The sequence below is a fragment of the Strix aluco genome, chromosome 19 (assembly GCF_031877795.1).
Source record: "Strix aluco isolate bStrAlu1 chromosome 19, bStrAlu1.hap1, whole genome shotgun sequence".
In the NCBI taxonomy this organism is placed as follows: domain Eukaryota; kingdom Metazoa; phylum Chordata; class Aves; order Strigiformes; family Strigidae; genus Strix; species Strix aluco.
The window spans coordinates 10,294,700-10,315,500 of NC_133949.1; the positions used below are offsets into that span (position 1 = coordinate 10,294,700).

A 20,801-nucleotide genomic window follows, 5' to 3' on the forward strand; every position below is an offset into this window, starting at 1 on the left:
AGAGGTCAGGCACAGGTTTGCTCAATACCTCAGTACTCAACACTGGACTCCCCTCCTCATGCACAGCTCAGGCCCCTCCGTCTGTTTAAATTATTTAAATCACAAGCTCCTTGCTGCTGGCTTTTTATTTTCTGCTAAGTATTTGCACAGGAACCAGACATCCTGGGCCTCAGCATCCATCTGGACCCCCCAGTTTGGCCGTGCAAATTCATAAACCAGAGGCGCTTTGCATTTAGAGCACTGCATCATTTATTGATGCTTTGCACGCTCAATTCCCTCGCCAACACAAACCACCCAGGAGGTTGCTCCTGCCACATTTCCCCTCCAGCTGAGCTTCTACCTGCTGTGAAACACATCAGTCAACTGGGAGATATTTTGCATTTATCAGACTCTTTCTGCAAGGGGCTACCAGCAGCCCACCAGCTCAACTTTTGGCTGCACAGGGCTAAATGTCAGGCTCTGTCCCCAGTGCTGCTGCAGATGTGCTGCAAATCAGGAGCACCTCATCCCGGCCATCCCCCTCTGCTGTGAAATGCTGTGGTTGGGTCCCCTGTGTGATCATCCAGGGCCAGGCTGCAAAGGACAGACCTCCAGAGAAAGACCCCATGTCCCCCAGCCCTTCGCCCCGTGCAGATGTTGCACCACTTGAGCTAGCTCTGCTCCACTGGTACAGCCAGGTTGTGCCAGTATCTCTGTGCCCAGCGAGGATTTAGCCCTTCCAAGAAAGGGAAATAACTAGAAAGGGCCTTTTACTGATATAGTTGTGCATGCTGAACCATGCACCAAATTACTGACTTTCATAGGAAAATAAAAAAACCCACAGCTCTAGTAGAGACAGTTACTTGGTTATAAAAACAAGAGGGCTTTACTAATCAGTCTCTTCCTCACAGTGTGGATTAGGTCAATTAGCCATTTATTGCACTCAGGATGACTATGATCCTGTGGGCTCAGTAAAGAGTGGGGTTTTTTTAAGAAAGCAGCGTGAGATTGCTTCCCTTCCCAGCTCATCAGCATCAAAACAAGCTTGGATCTCACTCCATATATAATCAGTGTTCCCTGTGCTACACTGGGCTGCTGCTTCTGGTCAGAAGCTTTTAAATGGCTCTAGAAGAAGGATTTGAGTACTGAAAAATCACTGCTGTTAGAATATTAAAGTTGGATGAGGTCATTTCTTGTCAAAGGGGGGAGGAAATGGCCACCATAAAATAAAAAAGTCCATAAAATATCCAAGCCCAGTTTGGTTAGTTATCTCCATCAGAGCCACACAGCTCTGCCTGTGCATGAAAGAAACTAGTCTGTGGGAGAAGATTTATGCCTTCAGCAACAAAAATGTAATTGGAAATCATTCTGTGCAGATTGAAGAGCCCACACTGAGGGGAATCAAAGCAGTAGGCGAGGAATGAGAGAAGCATGAAAGGGCTGATGCCACGTGCTCCAGAGGGCTCGTTCCAGCTGGGTTATCTCAGAAGAGTTTGCACAAGCCCTATTTGGGTTTTGAAGATGATTATTCATTTAAAATGAGGGTTACATTCCTGGGGGTGTTGGGAGCAGGCAAGAACGCTGGTGATGGTCACCCCCAAGCATGGACTGCACTGGAAAGCAAGGAAGCCACAGACAGCACTGCTGGGGACCGCAAGAAGCTCCTAAATACTTCAGCCAAAAGCACTGCTTGCTGCTCATCAGTCCTTTGAAGAAGAACAGAAGACTGCAAATATCTACCCAAAACTGCAGCAGAGGAAAGGCCAAAAAGTGACCTAAAGGACTAAGGGGACAGCGGGGGAGATGGCAGCGGCCAAGCCAGTGATAGGCCTGCGCCTGGCGATGACACCACACTGAGTTATCGCACTGCAGCTGACTTGGCATTTGGGCACAACTGTTTCGGCACTTTCCAATGGTTCAGCACACCTAATTTCAGCAGCAGGTGAAGAGGTGGCTCCTGAGCTCTTGCAGGGACCACTCAAATCCTCAGAAATGCAAAGGCGCCCATGTTCCATTAATTGGGAGCGTCTCGCTGGTAGCTGCTATTGCCAAGGAAACCATTAGACCTTATTAGCAGTATTCATGCATTAATGCTTATGAGGAAGGGAAAAACACCACTAACCTACCCTCCTGTCGTGGTTCAACCCCAGCCAGCAATTAAGCACCACACAGCCACTTGCTCACTCCCCCCACCAGTGGGATGGGTGAGAGAATTGGAAAAAAAAAAAAAATAGTAAAACTCATGGGTTGAGATAAAGACAGTTTAATAGGACAGAAAAGGAACGGAAAATAATAGTAATAGAATATAGAAAACAAGTGATGCACAATACAATTGCTCACCACCTGCTGACCGATGCCCAGCCAACCGCCGAGCCATGATGTCCCCCAGCCAACTCCCCCCAGTTTATATACTGGGCATGACATCATATGGTGTGGAATGCCCCTCTAGCCTGTTTGGGTTAGCTGTCCTGGCCATGCCCCCTCCCAACTTCTTGTGCCCCTCCAGCCTTCTCGCTGGCAGGGCATGAGAAGCTGAAAAGTCCTTGATTTAGTAGAAACACTACTTATCAGCAACTCAAACATCAGTGTGTTATCAACATTATTCTCATCCTAAATACAAACCACAGTACTATACCAGCTACTAGGAAGAAAATTAACTTTATTCCATCTGAAACCATGACACCTCTCCAGTGTAATGTGCCTATATAAGCAACAGATTTAATCTCTTCCCAACCTCTTTGGTACACAGATGTCATCCTGGAAACATCACAGTGATCCCACTCTTCCTTCGCTCCAGAGGCAGTTGAGTTTTTATCTGCCTGAGGGCCCTATTCCACCATCAGACTACACTCAGCAAGAGGAGATGATCTTTCCAGCTCTATTAAATGTATTTAGCATTAAATTCTGAAGGACGAACGGGGAAACCAGATCCATCACCCACAATCCTCTGACAGCCTCCAGCGATGCGAGTTACACCGCTTCATACAAGTGGGCCCCATCTTCACAAAATATTCTCAAATGCTCAACAGCTATAAACAAAAGAGCTGATGACCCTGCAATACCACAACCTGCTGGGCTTTGGAAATTCAGCCTTTCCTTTCCATGCCTTGGGGGAATAGAGGTCTTCTAAGATGATGGAGTTGAAGGCTTGATGGGGACCGCTCCCCTCCCTTGCAGCACCCCACAACCAGCAATTGCACACTTTCAAGACAGGGGTTCACACACACCCAGGCAGCATATCATGACTACTAATCACACAAAGCTAGCCAAAAATTAAGAAATACAACAGGTTTTGGTCCTATTTACACGTGCGTGGTCAAGGACAGCTTGTCCAGGAGAAAGACAAAGTGAGGAGCAAACAACATCTCCCTGCACGGATTACAGCCATCCTCTCTGCTTTGAGCCCACTGCAATAGTCTGGGCAACGCCATGGTGAGCTACAAACCCCACAAACTTTATAATAAATGCAAATATCTGCAGCTAGTGACTGCTTGCAGGCAGGCAGGTTCATAGCCAGGAGATGGGGAAATACTAGTGCAGGGCTGGCTGCGAGGCTGCCCACTTATTTCACCTCACTGCAATCCACACTGCTTGCACCAGAACAGCTCCTCCAAATCCACGCAGGTACAATCCCTTCCCCACCAGGACCAAGCCCTGGGGGGGATCGAGGCCCCTCTCCCTGATGCACACAGCCCAACACATATTTTGCTCTCTCATTCTCGCTCATTTTACTTACACGCATCACACCCACCCTTAGGACAAATCTTTTTTTTTCTTCCTCACCTTTCCTCCTCTTTATTCAGAGGAGAAACTGAACACCAGGTACACAGGAGGGTGTCTGGGCAGGGCAGGCAAATGGTTGTGTCTGCACTTGCTAAAGGACTGAGGATTCCCTGATGCAGCCTCCTCTCTGCCTCAGCAAAACCCAACTTGTTGTGTTGTATTTATTTTCATTTCCTTCTAAACTTTAAAAAAAAACAAAACATATTTGCAGGGCTGCAGCGCATGGAGGATTTCCCATGTGCTCCCCGGGAACGCACAGCACTGCAGGGGAGAACTGAAATAGTAATTAAAACTGGAGAGGGTGATGGGTACAGGCTGGTTTTTTTCTTACATCTGTATTTTGCAGCCTCTGGGTTGTAAGAAGCAAGTTCGTAGGAAATGGCTGTTTATAGGGAATGGGTGAATGAAAAATAATCACAACTGCTGCAAAAGAAGGTGGATTTTCAATTTGAAAAACATGTTTTTCAAACAAGAAAAAGCTGACCTAGTTGAAAACCCAGAAAACAGCAGGTTGGCTGACTTCTATTGTCCTTAAAGTATTTGTTGGAAAATGCAGTGCTTGGGGAGTGCGAAGAGTGCTTTGCAGGGACCAAGAAGGATTTCTACACTTGTCATGGTAGATGTCTGGTGAGTGCCCCCTGAGCAGACACTACTGTCCTGGCTGCAGTGAGCTGCCCTGAATGAAGCTACATCAAAATCTCAATGGAAATCCCAATATCCAAAATTCAGGAATGCTGGGCTGCCATTTTCCTGAGCAGACAGGTCCAGAGGAGAGCCACCAGCCCTATGTACGCTCCAAGGCCTCTCCTTCCAAAATCATGAGTTAGGCCACACACAAAATCATGCCTTTTCCACCTAAAACATAACTCAACAGCTGGGGAGTGATTTTGAAGGCTGTGAGCGAGGCCATAACAAAACCTATGTGAATACTCTGGTTAGTGTGAGGAAAATCAGCTCTTGCAAGAGTGCTTCAGCTGAAGCTGGTTAAATAGAGAAGAAACCAGCAGGAGCTAAGGGAGATGTTTGCAGGACGCAGTTTTCCCAGGGAGAAGGTTCCCTGATGGGGTTGCAATGAAGGACACAAAAAGGGAAAAGGTTAAGACCTGGGCAAATCTCAATCACAGTATCTGGGATTAAAAAAACATCTGCATGAAAACCCAGGAGGCTAAAACTTTCAGCTACTCCCACACTACCTGAAGCCTGATATTTTTTCCTCTTACTAATAGAAGAAGTCCCAGCTAAGGGAATCTTTTGCATTATTTATTGGCAGCTCATGCTGGTGTGTGTAACGCTGGCCCTGGAGATAGCGAATAGTCTGCTCAATCTTAGCTGATAGGGGAAAACGTATATAGCAGCATCTGGAAAAGTAACTAAGTATTATCCCTCAAGGACTACCTGTTTTACATACAAAGGACTGAGCAAGCACAGTTAGGAACCAGAAGGGCTTTAGCTCTTGCTGATCAAGGACATCTGAACCAAAATTACACTGCTGTTCAGATGTGTGCAATTCTTGCTGGAATAATTTTCTTTGGTGGAGTGATAAGGCCAATGCCAAAACACTTTAGGGCCCAGGGAAAAAAGTGCCAGATGCCAAGTACTGAGCACGGGGGAGGACCAGCCTCCTGGGAGCAGGGATGGATGGATCAGACCACCCTCCCCTTCCAGCCCATGAATGATCTCCTACATTTCAGTGAGCAAATAGTTGACTCAATTGTGAAATTTCCCTTTTACTATAGCCACAATAATAAAAAAGAAATCTGATGTATCCTACTGTTTTGATGCTTATGGCAACGTTACAGGTCTTGGCCAGGATCAGGGCTCTCTTGCAACAGAAGCTGTACAGACATGACAGCCCATGACCATGGGCAGCGCAGCATCCCTCCACCATGCACTCAAAGCTAACAACCAGCAAAAGTGACTCCCAACTTGCTTCTTTAAATAAGGTGGGTTTGAAGATCAGTTTTCCTAAACTGTCAGGATTAATATTGGCTTTGGAAACATCCCACAGATTTTTCTATGCAATCCGTGTGTCCTGGACTAGCAAAAGCGACGAGGGAAAGCCTGCAAGGTTTGCTTCACAGCTCTCAGCCTCTGAGTATGAAGTTGGCAGATCAGCCTTCAGAGGTCACAGCTAAATTGAGTAGATTTCATTGATTGCGCCATTAATTGCCTGCCCAGCGGAAAGCTGCTGCATGATGGATGACCCGTTAATTTACAACAGATCACGCATAGGAAGCTTTATTACAGAGGAAAGCAGTAGCAATTGGCCATGCAGTAGCAACTACTGCTCCTCTGCTACCTTGTGAGACAGTTGAACTTACAACCAAACTTACCAACCTCCTTTTTCAGACATTGCAATAACCAGTGTCTCCAAGCAACATCATAAAAGAATAGCAAAAGAGAGCTGTACATCCAAAGCACATGATTTATATTGAGCTGAGTGCTTGCTGGGAATAAAAAGTGGATGTTAGCTTATTTCCTTGAGCACCATAATCACTAAGCTGGCAGGGAAAGAAAGTATTCAATCTATTTTGCTTGTGTATTACCATTAACAAATGTTAGTGCAGAACTTGTTCACAAGGACGAACTGCAAGAGGTTTGCTACCTAGAAGGGATGGGGGGAACCCTGGATCCCAAGCTGGCACCACAGGACAGGTATTTAGGAATACAGTACCAACTTTTTGCATGAAAACTGCATAAGCCCATGCTCAACTACTCCTGACCGATGGGGAATTGGAGATGCTTTGTTTGTAGTCCCTTCTGGCAGTTTTGGGCTTGCGTTTTCTATTTCTACCTTTGGCTTAGTTTATGGTTTTACATAAAATTGAAGACCTGATTCAACAAAGTCAGAAAAGATGTGACCTGTTTACCACCACCTTTAATTATTTCTGCAGATTTCTAAATTCATTCCCCAGGTTTTCTGCCTCCTAATAGCTTATTGATTCCATGGCTTCTGTGCCATCTTTCATTATTCTTTGCTATTTTATTAATTCAATTTGAGGAGAAAATAAACCTGTGGAGTCTATATAGCATTCCTCAAGAAGGGTTTGCTTAGCTGCATCTGGCAGGTTTAGCTAAGTAATCACTTGCCAGCACAGCTCTTTAGTAACCCTGTTGCACACTGCATCCCTCTGAATTGTTAGTAGAAGCAAAAATAAGAGTTTGAGGTTTACAAAGGAGAAGCATAGGACCACTGCTTTGTGCGGTACCAAGAAGGGGAGAAAAATGAGTATATAACTCACTGAAGATTTGGCCCATGCATTTATCACTGTTTTTTTCTACCGAGGCTTTTCTATTTCTGTCTCTCCCCACGGCTTGCTGTATTACCTGTCAGCTGTGTCCTTCCCCAGGGGAAACCAGACCCTCTTTTGGTTTGTGCAAGTCTTTGCAGAGGTGTTCTGTGATTAGGATTTTGCATCACAGGCAGCAGCTGAAGGCCTCCGCCAGCAGCAGGACCACAAGCGACAGCAATAGACATGCTAAACACAACCTGAAAATTGCAGCTACATGATTAGACTTCAAAGTGCCTTATTACAGGCATGCCTGTCCTACAGGTATAAACTCCTGGAACAGATATACAGAGACTCAGATAAATATGGAAAATTACAAGAATTTATATGGAAAACTACAAGATAAAGGAAGGGACATTGGCTATAACAAATATGGAAAATCCAACTGCATCACCACGGGAATGAGCCTTCCCTTTCCTCTTTTGCAGCTGTCTCTTGTCTTGCTACTACCTCCAGATAAGACCTTTAATTCCAGCTTGTCTTATATAAATGAAATATAAGGCAGCAAAGAATCGATCTCTGAGCACCACGTGCATCATGCTCTGGTACCTGTTAACCTGGCTTTTACCAAACTCCTGTTGAATCCTGCACATAGATAGATGTGCACGCAGATTTTCAAACACAAAATAAAAGGCATCCACTTCAGATTGCACGCCTTTACACATCACTTCCCAATAGCAGAACTTCGCCATTACTTTTTCATTTCTTCTCCTTCACTGTACACACCTACTTTGTTAAATTATGAATTTAAAGATTAAGTACTTTTCCAACCACTCTAGGGGAAGATGAGCTTTCTTGCAAGCTCAGAGCTCCCCTCCAGCACATGCACTGGGAACAGCATAGAGCTGCAGGCTAAAATGCAAAACTTGGCCCCTCTTTGTACCCTTCATATGCCTCTGCCACGAAAACCTGCCAACTATGTTCAGGTTCTTTGCAAGAGATGGAACAGAAAAGATAATCAGGCAAATTATAAGGGGGAGATTTTCAAAAGAACAAAGCACCTCCTTCTCCCTTCCAAGCAGCTGGAGAGGTTTTGCAAGTGTGCTTAAAGCCAACTGGGTGACATGCATTTTCCCAACAACTGGCAAAAGTTACTGTAAAAATCACTCTGCTATTCAGCCAAGGGAAAAAAACAAACAAACAAACGAGCAGAACAGCTTAAAGCATTGCAACACTCAGGAGATAGGAGCTGTATTTCACTACTGCTCATTTCTAACCTCAGCTCATATCAGCAGTATGTCAGGCCTGTTCTGTAAATTGGTGGCACGGGAAGACGTTTGCAATGTGCTAAATGAACCAAGTCCCCAGCGTTGCTGGGAGAAAACCTGGCTTCCCATCTCGGAGGCAGTTAAATTCAGTCTTCTGCACGTCTCTCGCTGCTGAAACTGTCCTCATTCTAGCTCATTAACCTGAGTGGATATTGCTTCTTTAAGCGATAATACTCATTAGGAAGTGGTAGAAGGCAAGAGCTATTTTCCCCGCACCTACGCAACACGCAGTACACACGCACAATGGAACAGCAGCTTTAATTTAGGTGGTGATTTTCATATAAACTACATCTTGCTGACTGATCTTAGCAGCTCAGGTTTGTACGTCAGCAAAATTACCCATCTGATGGACCAAGTCTACTCCGACTCCACCTGTGCCAAGCAAGCCTCATTTAAAAGTTAGTCCCACACAAATTCAGCACAGCTCACACAGAAGGGATTAAAGCAGCATTCTGTGATAACTACCAAGCAGGAGTCAAGTAATTGGCAATACCTGATAGGAAATGAGCTCCAGACCACAGCATTTCTAAAGTAATGCCATGTACTCACAATAAAGCATCACCTGTGCTGTACAACTCTTAAATATGTCTCTATTCTCTTGTCCTTATTTTAATCCAAATCATCCATTCCTTTTCCCTTTCCCTCCTAGCCCACCAAAACTTCTTCCAAAGTAAGAGACACTAACAGCCTCCTCTTGAAATCCCTCCACACACCAGGATCAGTATTTTCCCACAACCACCAATCATTTCCTCCCCCGCCCCTTAATTTCTAGGAAAATCTGGAGTGTGATTAGACACCAGCTTTTCTGGGAAATCATAATTTTTCCCTACCTGCTTTATTTTCCTCTTCTAATGGATGTAGGTACCACCTCTTCTTCCTCTTGCAACTGTGCCTGCTAGTCTACAACTCCAAAGGCTTCTTGCTTAATCATCTAGCAGAACTGCAGCTTTCCCTCCTCACCTACCTCCAAAGCCACGCAGCACTACCCAGAAGTTTGCTGTTTCATCCTTGGAGCTTGCCATTCTGCGAGCAGCAGGAGAAATTAGATAAGTGTAGTATTATTTTTATGAAGTACTGGAAAGAAAGAGTTTTAAAAACCCAAACACAACAAGAAAAGCCCCAACAATCCTTGCCCTATGCTTGAGCTATCAGGAGGAGCATTAGATGTGATGTTTAAAATGAAATCAAGGTAAACAGCCTCACCTGGGGCCCCCAATGAGCACCAGCTGTTTAATCAACAAGGGTCAGCCAACGTCCCAACCCTGTCAGCCCTTCAGTCAGCAAGCAGCCTCAAGGCTTTTAATGAGATTATTCAAGCTCTAACATTGTTCAACACAGATTGGGCCACCCCTTCTTGCAGCAACCTGCAGACCTGGCTTTTCAACAGGTGATCAGATTTTCAGGGGCTGTAAGAGGGGATGAGGGAAATTGCCAGACGCATTGGATGCAATTTTAATGACTTTAAGACCTGCTTGTGAAGGATGAACCCATGGGCTTTGGTAAAAAGTCTTCACTGCATGTGACAGTTTAAATCTTACTTTGTACTTACAGTTCTGCACAAATATCCTCTCCAAACCGACCAAAAATCTGCACCCACAGTGACCAGGCTCCTGAACATGCTCTCCAGAAATGCTAAGGGGGGAAAAGTTTCCCACAGTACACTATAACTTCACTGCCACTTCCTATTTTCTTTGTTTCCTCTGACAATCTCAAATTTCCTCCGTGTACTCCACATGTATTTTGCAGCATCCCATAGGCAAACCCAAGCATCTTAAGCTGCTGCTAGCTTGACAAGAGGAGTTTCTCTGAAGCAGAGCAGCCTTCTCCACCTCTCTGTACCAGAAACTCTCTCCAAAGACACAAGCTAACAAGTTTTCACACAACCGCTGGAGAAACCAACCCCCAAAATGGGCTGAACTTTACCAACAGCCTCCCAGAGCAGGGGCAGTCATCAGACCAGAGCTGTCCCTTCATCCATATGACCAGCTCTGGGTATTACATCAGTTCTTCAAGCAATTTTGGTGTCATTGCTGTTACCTCAGTCCTGCTCTCCTCCCCCAAACCCTTCTTTTTCCTTAGCTTTAGCCTCTGAGCTGCTGATACGCTGCCAAGTGACACAGCGGTGCTGTCATCTCCAAAGACCCTTTTGAAGCTTAAAAGCAGTAGCTTTGAAATACTTTCTCCTTGATGTGGTCTCCCATTTTGGACTACCAAACAACCTGGCGCTGACACAAAAGCTTTATATTGCCTCTTGCAAACACAGAGCATCTTCCTCCCCCAGTACAGAAGCGTACAGGCTGTTTAGGGAGATGACTGGATACATATTAAATCAAATTCAAAGTGCACATACCTTGGTACGGCGTCTTCCCATTACCTTCTGAAATCACTGCGCATTTCAAAGCTCTCAGTTTGTACCTCGCTTTGAAACAATTCTCATCATCTTCACAGCAGGTATCCTATGTATTTCACATCCCGAGGAGCACTCGGCACAAAGATTTTATTATTTACTGCAACAGTTGAAGGTAATAAATATCTGATTTGACACAGTTAAGTAAGATTGCTTTATCCAACAACTGACTAAATTGGCCTTCCCTTTTCTCACCCACCCCAGCAAGGCTCTGATCTCCAGTTTCTTCATCTGCAACGAGGTGGTAATATGGCTTCACAGGACCGCTGGCAGACCATTTCAAGATTATCTGATGGGGGCACAAGCGATGGCAAGCATTATATTAAGCATTTCATCTGCTGTCGTTGTGGGCCACATTAAACAACTGGACATATTCATAGATCACCTGAACACCAGTATTGCATTTGCTGTCAGATAAAGGCTCTGATAACCAAATGACTAAGGGAAGTATTTGATACCATTAGTATCTTGACCCAGGTATTTATTAATAAAGTTTAAGCTGTTCAGGAAAATTTATTATCTAGGTGATAAACTTAAACTTAGCTAGGAAGTTTGTCTCAGAATGTGCTATCAAACCTATTCCACCATTAATAACAGCACCCCATAGAAACTCACAGCCAACACAAGTCATCAAATGCAGTTAGCAGGCGTACAGAATATGAGAAAAACAAAGACAACCAAACCCGGAGAAACTATCCTCCTACAGGATCTGGAAAAGTGAAGGAAGTCATTCAAAAAAACTAGAAAATAAATTAAAATTATGAAAAACTAGAAATCCCACCAGAAAGCCATAGGCAGCTTTAGAAATATGGATCATTATTTAATTTGTTTAGAGAGTTCATGTTGCAGCTGTGCTATATAATTATTTTACTGCAAACCATTACAAATAAAAACCCTGTTACAAAAAAAAAAAAAAAAATCTACGTATTGACTTGCAAAAACTACCAGGAGTCTAACAAAAAAAAAGTACGTACAGGAAAGGTCTTAATTATTGGAGATGAAACTTTTAACATTTCAACTTGATTAAAACAGCAGGGATTTCAAATTCAGTCTCCATTGCATAAATTATTTGCTCATTTGTATTTTGCTCAGGTTTTACAGTTCCACACACAGGTGCTGGGCTGTGAGGTGTTTATTGACTTCAGCTGAGTTAAGCTCAACACCCACCACCAAGGAGACACAGCAGGGCTTTGCTGTGCAAGTCGTGGGCTTTAGCAAGCAGCCAGGCTTGCAAGTCCTGAGGCTCCATGCATTTGAGTGAAAGGTAATGAAGAGCAAGTAATTCTTCATGCCGTATTTTTATTTTTACTGAAGAAAACTGAATTTTAACTCCTTTGGCTCCTCATCACACCATTTATTCATGCACTCTTGTGTCACTTGCTGCCTGCTTAGACCAGAAGCTCTTTGGGGCTGGGACCATTACTGCAACCGGTTTGCATAGTGTCAAAGAAAATGGAGGCTCAGCCTTTGCTGGTCCTACGCTAAGAAACATTATTAACAGCCAATTAACAAGTGATATTTTCACTGTGCGGGGGATTCTCTGCGTGTTAATGAAAGTTGCAAATCTTATTAGACAGCTGGGAAGAAACCAGCAGTAAAACCATGTTTCCCCAAACAAGTATCTTCCAAGGCTGCAAAATCTTTCTCTACTTGATCACTGCACCATCTTGTGGGCTTGAGTGTCAGGAGGTAAAACAGGGCAAATCTTTAATTAAAGTAAACATTTTGTGCTCCTGTTTTTAAAATGTCCTCCTTGCACGCTCTAAATCAAATTCCACCTGCTAAAACTCTTACAATTTTAAGCAGTATTAGGTTCATAACATTTGGGCTAAAATTTATTTTATGCATAAAGCTGAGGCACTGAATTACATGAACTGACAAAGTAAGGTATGTTTGTCGTATCAGACCACTGAACGATGTGTTTACCTTGTCCTTCTTTACAGGAACACTTGAAATGTGATAAAGTTTTGGCAGCACAAAGTCTTATCAGGTGCTATGGACACTGCTGAGCCTGAGCCCTGGGTGAGTGTGAAAAAGGCCAAACACCTCCCAGCTATTCTGAGCCTTCACTCTTTGCTCAGAGCAACTCGAGTCACTGCCTGTAGCAGCTGAAAAATTATAATAAAGCATTTGCTAATGTGGCAGTTGGAAGATAACAAACCCATAAATTTTCCTTGCATGACACTAGTATCATCTCAGTTGTATCTTGCTAGGAAACATCAATTCCTTTGATAGTGGTTTGCTTCTCTTTCACCAATTTGAAATGAGGGAGAGAAGAGTTGAAAAGTAACTGTTCTTCCATCTGCCTTCAAGAGAAAAGGAGGGAAGTTTCAAAATTTAGAACCTATTTCATTCTGAAAAGGCAAGATAGGCAGTATACCCCCTCCTCCCTTCTCATTCAGTGGATACAGGCAGCTAAAACTGATCCAGCTGAACCAGCAGCTACCAAGCTAAGAAAAACCACACCTTGAGATTTTAGTTAATAGCTGGGATTTATTAATTACAGTAATTTATGGTTTTGCATGAGTAATTATTTTAATCCTGTAGATAAGATTGCTTTATAATACTAATCAAGAAATAATGATGATAACCAGCATTTATATGAAATGTGAAGCTTGTGATTTACAAAAAGGAAAACAGGAGTACTCCAAGGCAGCCATTTCCCCACAGTAATGTCTCTCCACCATGACACGAGCCACACCACAATTACTTTCTTGTCCTTCATCATTTTCATACAACATGGGAAAGGGATGAAACCAATGCACTTTCCCCGGGCACACGCAAGGAAACCATCTGTGCAATGTCCATTCTAATCCATTCTACCTCAAACATGACGTGCAATGAGCTGCCCACAGTTCATGCCTCTTACCAGTCACACCACAAACCCCTGAACAGAGATTACAGGTCAGTCCCATCCCATCTCTTTAAGTGCCTTATATAAAAAGGAGCCTGAGGATTTGCATCTCATTACTATTAAATGCATATTCACATCACAGAAATGGTTTTGCAGCTGGCATCCTCTACACCAACTCAGTACAGAAGGAAAGACACCAACGGGAAGACTATTACCCAGAGTAGCCACTCTCCATCAGGTCAGCAGTCGCATCCACGTCACTGTTTTCCCTCACAAATTAATTTTATGACACTGCCATCTCTCATATTGCTCAAAGCTGGCACTCAGTCACTCTTAGCTTCACTGCACAAGGTATTTTTTTTTTCCTTTCTGCTCTAATCCTCTCATCTATTTTAGATTTATCCATGGTTGTTGATTGTTGTTAAGTGCCAGGGACTCCTGCCAACTGTTCTCTTAAACCTTTAGAAAATCCAAAACAATTGTATTTTAAAGTCAGGATTTTTTCTGTTGCTTATTCCCCAACACTGTAAAATTGATGTGTTCCAAATGTAATCAAAACAGAATTATTTTATTTCACCTCCCCCCAAGCACTGTAAGATAAATAGTAGGATTATATATGCTCCCATGTAAGATCATAGTAATATGTTTAGGACACCTATTTTGTTCTAAAGGCACCATATTCTAATAGGAATAACACTTTTCTATTCATTCATCTTAGCAAAAACCAACCTGTTAAGAGGATCCCAGCTGAGGAATTTTGGTTTTGATGAAAACAATAAACAAGTAATACTAAAATGAAACTCATGAATAGTTAACTGTAACAGGTACCACCAACTTGTAACCTCAATAAACCCAGATAAACCTTTTCCTGTTTATTGAAGTATTCCCAGATCAACTCTATTGTAATGAGGCAATTCTGATACATACTAGAAAGAACAATTACAAACACAAGTTGCTGCAAACCTATCTTGAGCAAATTAAACAGCACATTAAACAGTCAAGCAAAAATTTGCCAAGTTGTTTGTTTAGTGAGGTAACTGTGGCCACACTCATCTCCATTATCATTACTGGCATACAGAATCTCATTTAAAAAACGGTGGATTCCTGTACTCTTTCTGAAACATTTAAAACCATTTTTATTTCCAGTGTGTATCATACCAGCTAAAAAATGTCTTCTGTCAACACATTCTAATACACAAGCTCTTTAAATCAGGCAAAAATAGTTTTGTTTCATTAAACGCTTGGAACAGAATGTAACTCTACTTTAAAATTTTAATTAAAATAAACATTGGAGCAACCTGCTCACACTGCTCAAATACAATTCAGATAGAAAGGAATTAGTTCCAAACAAGTTTTGCATACTCCATTACCCAAGTTCAATGTTTATATTAAACCCTGCATGTTTCACAGTAATGTTCCTAGGAAAAATCCCAATTTACCTGTATATTATAGTATCAGGCACTCTATTGCTTTTTGACATTTCTCTGAAAAACATCAAACCCGTTCTTCCGTGATTAAAGTACAGAACTGACTTTTCAATGAGAGAAACCTCTGTGAAATCCCACATTTCATACAATTTATGCCCCAAGCAGAGACACATGTAGTAGCTCCACAGCCATCAGTCAGCCTGGCTCACCGGTGCCACTGGAGGGACAGGGACACTGCCCTGGGATGCCAGATGGGCAGCAACAAGCCATAGCATCATCTTTTCTTTCAGGTTATCAGTCCAGAGGTGTAACAGTCAAGAAAACAGATTCAGGTCTTTACCTAAACTACACAGGGAAGTGCAGTCACAGCTGGGACAGTCTCTGAAGTCTGTAACCCAGAACTGGACTAACATTTATGTTCCACTGTCACCACTCCTTTTTCACTTGACCCATTGTGAAAATAACCAAGCTTGCACTGTGACAGTGGTTTTCTTGACTACAAACCCCTGGGTAAAGCTGTGTCCTGCTTTTTGTTTTATGAAAACCAAGAACTGTTCACCTAAATTACTACAGTAAGAACATCACTCATCACAAACTACCATTTTCAACTCTTTTTTTGGCCATCTTGACTGCCCTTTTCCTAGCCACACCCCCTCCAGCAAAATTTCCAATTGGGTAAAAGTTCCATTACTTTCAGAAGCAAGACCAAGGTATCTTCTACTTGGAGCTGTACAGTTAACATTACTTCAATTCTTGTTGGCACAGAACGAGCATGCACTCACAAGGAATTCGTTTATATTAATGTTTATCTTTTTCAAAAAGCATACTCTAAAGACTATACTCTTTCACTTGGTGACACCAAGTGGGCAAAATGATCGGCAACATCTGCACTGTTAAGTCTGTCTCAGTGGACATCCTCATTTGCTCTCGTTTTGATGAAAACTCTTACATTCCACGCCTCTCCTATAAATATAAAAATAGCATCGAAGTGTTACAGCCCATCAGTTATACTGACATAGCAAGTCTAATTGGGAGTTTCAGTCTCAGATGCTGTTTTTCTCATTTAAGCACCTTAAGTCACCCAGTCTCCCCCAAAACTCTTTTGTTTATCAACCTCCATTGTAGACCAATCTTAGAATGAATCACTATCACAAAAGCACCCTTTTCCACTTTTGCTAGTGACACTGAAGAACAAATTACAGAGTCTCTCCTCCCTTTCTCCCCCTTTAGTTTTAGATTTGCACATTTGGACCATTATTTAGAAGAGACATAGAACACTGCCTAGAATGCTATTGCTGCAGGAACCCATTCTGCTACCACTGCAGCAGACTTTAAGAAAGATTGAGGCCAAAATAATGAAGAAATAGCAAGCCTGGAACAAGATACAGGAATAGTTGCATTTGCTCTTCTTGCTGTTAGGGGTATTTAAGGCCTCATCTCTCCAGTAATTACAGCAGCAGTATCACTTCTTTAAACTGTTTAAAGCAAGTAAATGACCCAACGCCACATAGAATGCTTACACAAACCCCATTTACGTTATTTACACTGCAGTGTATATGATTTTTATCATATTATAGCAAATTATAGGAGTGCTCAGCATGTTTATCAAAAAGGTGTTGTGTAATGGAAAATCATCCCTTAATGCAAGTAGTGACAAAACCAGACCCAGTTGGGGGTTTTTGAGAGAATTTTAATGTATGTGTAACCAAAACTGTAACTGTTACCATTTCTTAACTTCTTAATGCAGAAAAATAGGTAGTGCATACAAACACTAGTCCCCAGGCTCACGCACATGTTTTATCAGATTCCTTCTTCCTCAGACATTTTCAGGATAAACACCTGCAATACAACAGCATGGGTAAGTTAACCATTCAACACTAACTATGAACCCATATGTTAATGTAAGGGATATCATCAGAAAAACCTTTGTTCACCACCAGTCAATCTGCCGGTAATTCCAGCAATTTTTGGTTAGTTTCATCATATGATATCTTTAGGTAAATTGATAGATTTCTAGCAGAAGCAAGACCTTTATCCCTTTGCTCTAGAGTGCTGACAGCAAAACTGTAGCGCAGAAGGCAGTTCTTAAACATTTACTGCCCGTGTTGAAGTCTAATAAAATATTTTTTACCCTAGAACTTCATTAGTTATACTTTTAGAGCTAAGACTATATAGAAATAGAAACACAGCCAATGAGAACGTTCTCAACTAGGTAATGTTTCTGAGACTGTAGCCAAAAAATATCACGTTGAAGTAATGCCACACCAAATATTAAACTCACCCAGCAGTATCTCCTGCTCTTGCCGTCTCTCTGCCTTCCACAGGATTTGTGAAGAGCTGTAATATCAATTGGTAGACATTAGTAGCAATTAGTACATGACAGTCAAAACCTGCAAGCTGTATCTAAATATAGAGATACCAGGAAATAAACACCACAGGGCTTTAAATTTTGAGGAAGAGAGGAGGGAAAGCAGATTCATTTAAGCTATAAAGTTTGAACCTACAAAATACACCTCCCAAGTTTTTGTCTGCTTGTAAGCCTCACTTATTCTCAACTGAGATTCCAGTTGGTATCAAACTCTACGTGGTCTAGTGAAGCTCATCACTTACCTTCACATTAGGGCCATCTCCAAAGAGTGACCCGCTTCCAGTCGGAAGTGTGTCACATTTATCTGGACAGACCAGGCTCTGCAGATAAAGTAAAACAGATGAACGTGAAGCTACGTTAGGTACTGCAAGAGCACTTTTCATAGAAAGAAGTATAAACCAAAGTTTCCTGATTAATTCTAGAAGACAAATTTCTAGAGCTCAAACGCTGCAAACATGTAGCTGTGTTTCAGACAAGTAAGAAGGTTATCGTCAGTTCTCGCATCTGACGGCACTTCCTATTCAGGGTTATCATCATCAACAGCCAACAACTTTTACATCTGGTTGCTTAAAACAGAGTAATTGTTTCATCTTGAACTAACAGTTGTACCTTTTCCCCTTTGTTCATGAAAGGCATTAACTCTGTTAACTTAATGGTATTTTTAATTAGTTTTAATTAGTTTTTAACTTGTTTTAAGCTGTAATTATTGCAGGTCATTTTCGACTAACAGTCCTGTATTTAACTACTTTAAGTCATTAGCATGCAAGTAAAGGCCTGGAACTTTCTTAACAACTTTGCACACCTTAGAAATAAATAAACTTTAACTTACTCTTTACTTCAAGACATCCTTCCTGTGGGAATAAAAGCAAAAGAACCATTACTATACTACTATTCAGCAGTAACTTTAGAAAATTATAAAGTAGGTTTATTCGGGAAGAAACAAAGCAACAGAAAAAAACCCAAACCCCACCAAAACCAGAACCCCACGGCCAACAGTCTGCTTATAATTCCACCCATGTTTGTGTTGATATCATGAATCACCAAAACATTTATATCGGACAGATTTTAGTAGTCAACAATCCTCTCTAAACTGGTTTTGGTCAGAAAACTTAGAAATCTCCCTTACGCAGCTTGTCAGACGGCATCTACCGTAAGGGCAATTTTTAAATTGAAATTACACAGACCACCAAGTCTAAGGTTGTAAAGTTCATTGCACAGAAAGGGCCTGGCACATCGGCCAACCAAAAAAGCGACCTGTTTGCTCAAGATAGTGCCATAAAAATAAAAATCCATAGAAGACATAGAAATACTAAAGCGCTAACCCCAGAGGCGTTACCCCACAGTCCCTACGGAGCTCTGAGCCCGGCGGGACGCTGTCCCAGCAGTCTGTGATACTGTGAGCAGCGAGGGCTTCGCCTTAAGCAGCCAGGAGGCTCATGAGGGGGAGGTAACCGAATGTGAATTGACTTTAACCTAAACCAAGCTTCTCCCTGCGAGCTCGCCGAGGGCAGCGCCATCCCCCCGCGGCTCAGGCAGCAGGCCCTGGCGCTCGCTCACCCACGCAGCAAGCTCGCGGGCCTCCCCACCCAACCCAGCCCCTCTCCGCTTACCGGGGAGCCCCTTCTGCAGCCCTAGCGTAGGTCCGGCCCCGCTGGCGGGGTGCCGGCAGCGCCCGGTGCCCGTTCCCGTGCCCGCCTCCATGGCCGGCCTGCGGGGACAAGGGCAGTCAGGCGCCACGTGCTGCGAGGCCACGCCCCTCCCCTGCGCGCGGCACCAACGGCGCCCCCCGCCGCTGCCTCCAATGGTCGGGCCCGGCCCGAGCGGTCCTAAGGACGGGGAGGCGCAGCGGGTGCCACCACTGCCGGGGGCTGGGGGGGTGCGAAGGCCCCCAGCTCCGCGGCGGAAAGGCCCCCCGCTAAAAGAGAAGGGCGCCTCGCCCCGCAAACCGGGCCTCTGCCTCCTCCCCGCCCGCCTTCCACCACACCCGGCCGGCCCCGCACCGCGCCGTACCCGCCGCCGGGAACGCGGGGCGAAAGGGCGCGAGAAATGGCGGCGGCTGCTTATAAAGGCTTGGGACGTACCACCCCGCGGCGGGGGGGGGCCCGGGGTGGGCCGTGCCACTGCTCCGGCAAGGCAGGGGTGGGCGGAGGCGTTCATTTCCTGCAGTGCGGCCCGGGCGGGACTCTGGTTTTTCTCTCAGGCCCGCGAGGACCCCGATTTTAAGCACCCGTCTACTCGGTTGAAAGCAGGAAAGGGGATTCATTAAGCCTGGGCGGGGAGAGGCTACACCTCGAAGCAGGGACCCCCATCTTGCCCCCAGGAAGGCACAAGGCCCGCGCCGGGCTGCCGGGGGGGCACCGCGGGCCCTGCACCAGGGAGGGGTGCGCGGTCCTTTATCATGGACGGTCCGGCAAAACGGGATGGGTCAGTGTGACTTCAGACCACTTTTATTGGGAATAGAACAGCTGTTTAAATAAAAGTTTCATTATTTTCACACTATAATGTCATCCTGAACTGAAAATAAAGGGGTTTTTTGCTTTCCTTTTCCCTGTTAAACACATTGACTACCATCTTAAAAAAACAAAACAAAAAAAAAAAAACAAAAAAACAAAAAAACCCCACACCTCATCTTCAAGTCTCACCATCAATGCCACACGCTCAGCGTCTGAGGACAGCTACAGGTACAGAGCCCATAGCCCCCTCGACGATTTCTTTCGCACAATATAACAGTTGCCTGAACCATTTACCAAAAATATACCTTTTTAAAACAGCAAACACTTCCTAGAAGAAGGACTAGTGTGGTCCTGTAACGAGCCACCTAAAATTCAGAATTATTTTTTCCTGAGGCACAGATCCTCCAGCAAAAGCCAAAGCTGAACTTCTTGCAATTTTCAACATTTTAGTCAAATACATAGGTTACACATCTCGGTATCAGAACATTAATTTCTCCATCAAATTCCCTAAAGGTGATAATATCTGGGAGTTCAGTGAAAATCAAGAACACATTAGCTAGGAGCAAAACAGCTGACCACAAAGAGAAGGGGACTTACACAAAATTCTCTATCCAATCTCTCTCTAGGTCAAAGAGATTTAACTTCACCATGTTGAAGAAAAAGCATTCTCTAAAGATGCACTGCTCATTTTTAATTATAAAAACCCAGCAGTTCATGTTCAGGTAACTAAAGAAAACCAAAGCTAGAGTTCCTGACACCAGAAAACACTTTTCAAGGCTTCTCTGTACATCATCAAAAAGCAAAACCAGGCAAACAACACTCAATTACAAAAATCCCTCTCTATCCAACAGTAAACCTCTATTTTACTTGCAGCTAAGCTACCATGGTCTCATTAACACACAAAACCCTCCCCCCAAACCAAAACACGACAGACCTGCCTGACGTGGAGGCATTTGTAAGGTGTATTTATGA

At 43.6% G+C, this 20,801-nt stretch overlaps 2 non-coding genes across 2 annotated transcripts; both read right to left on the minus strand.

Moving 5' to 3' along the window:
* Positions 1-16,920: 16,920 nt before the first annotated feature.
* Positions 16,921-16,994, minus strand: LOC141932359 (small nucleolar RNA SNORD65). Its single transcript, XR_012625809.1, has one exon. It is a non-coding gene; the product is annotated as a small nucleolar RNA SNORD65 (small nucleolar RNA).
* Positions 16,995-17,842: 848 nt separating this feature from the next.
* LOC141932355 (small nucleolar RNA SNORD49) lies at positions 17,843-17,917 on the minus strand. Its single transcript, XR_012625805.1, has one exon. It is a non-coding gene; the product is annotated as a small nucleolar RNA SNORD49 (small nucleolar RNA).
* Between the last annotated feature and the right edge of the window lie 2,884 nt (positions 17,918-20,801).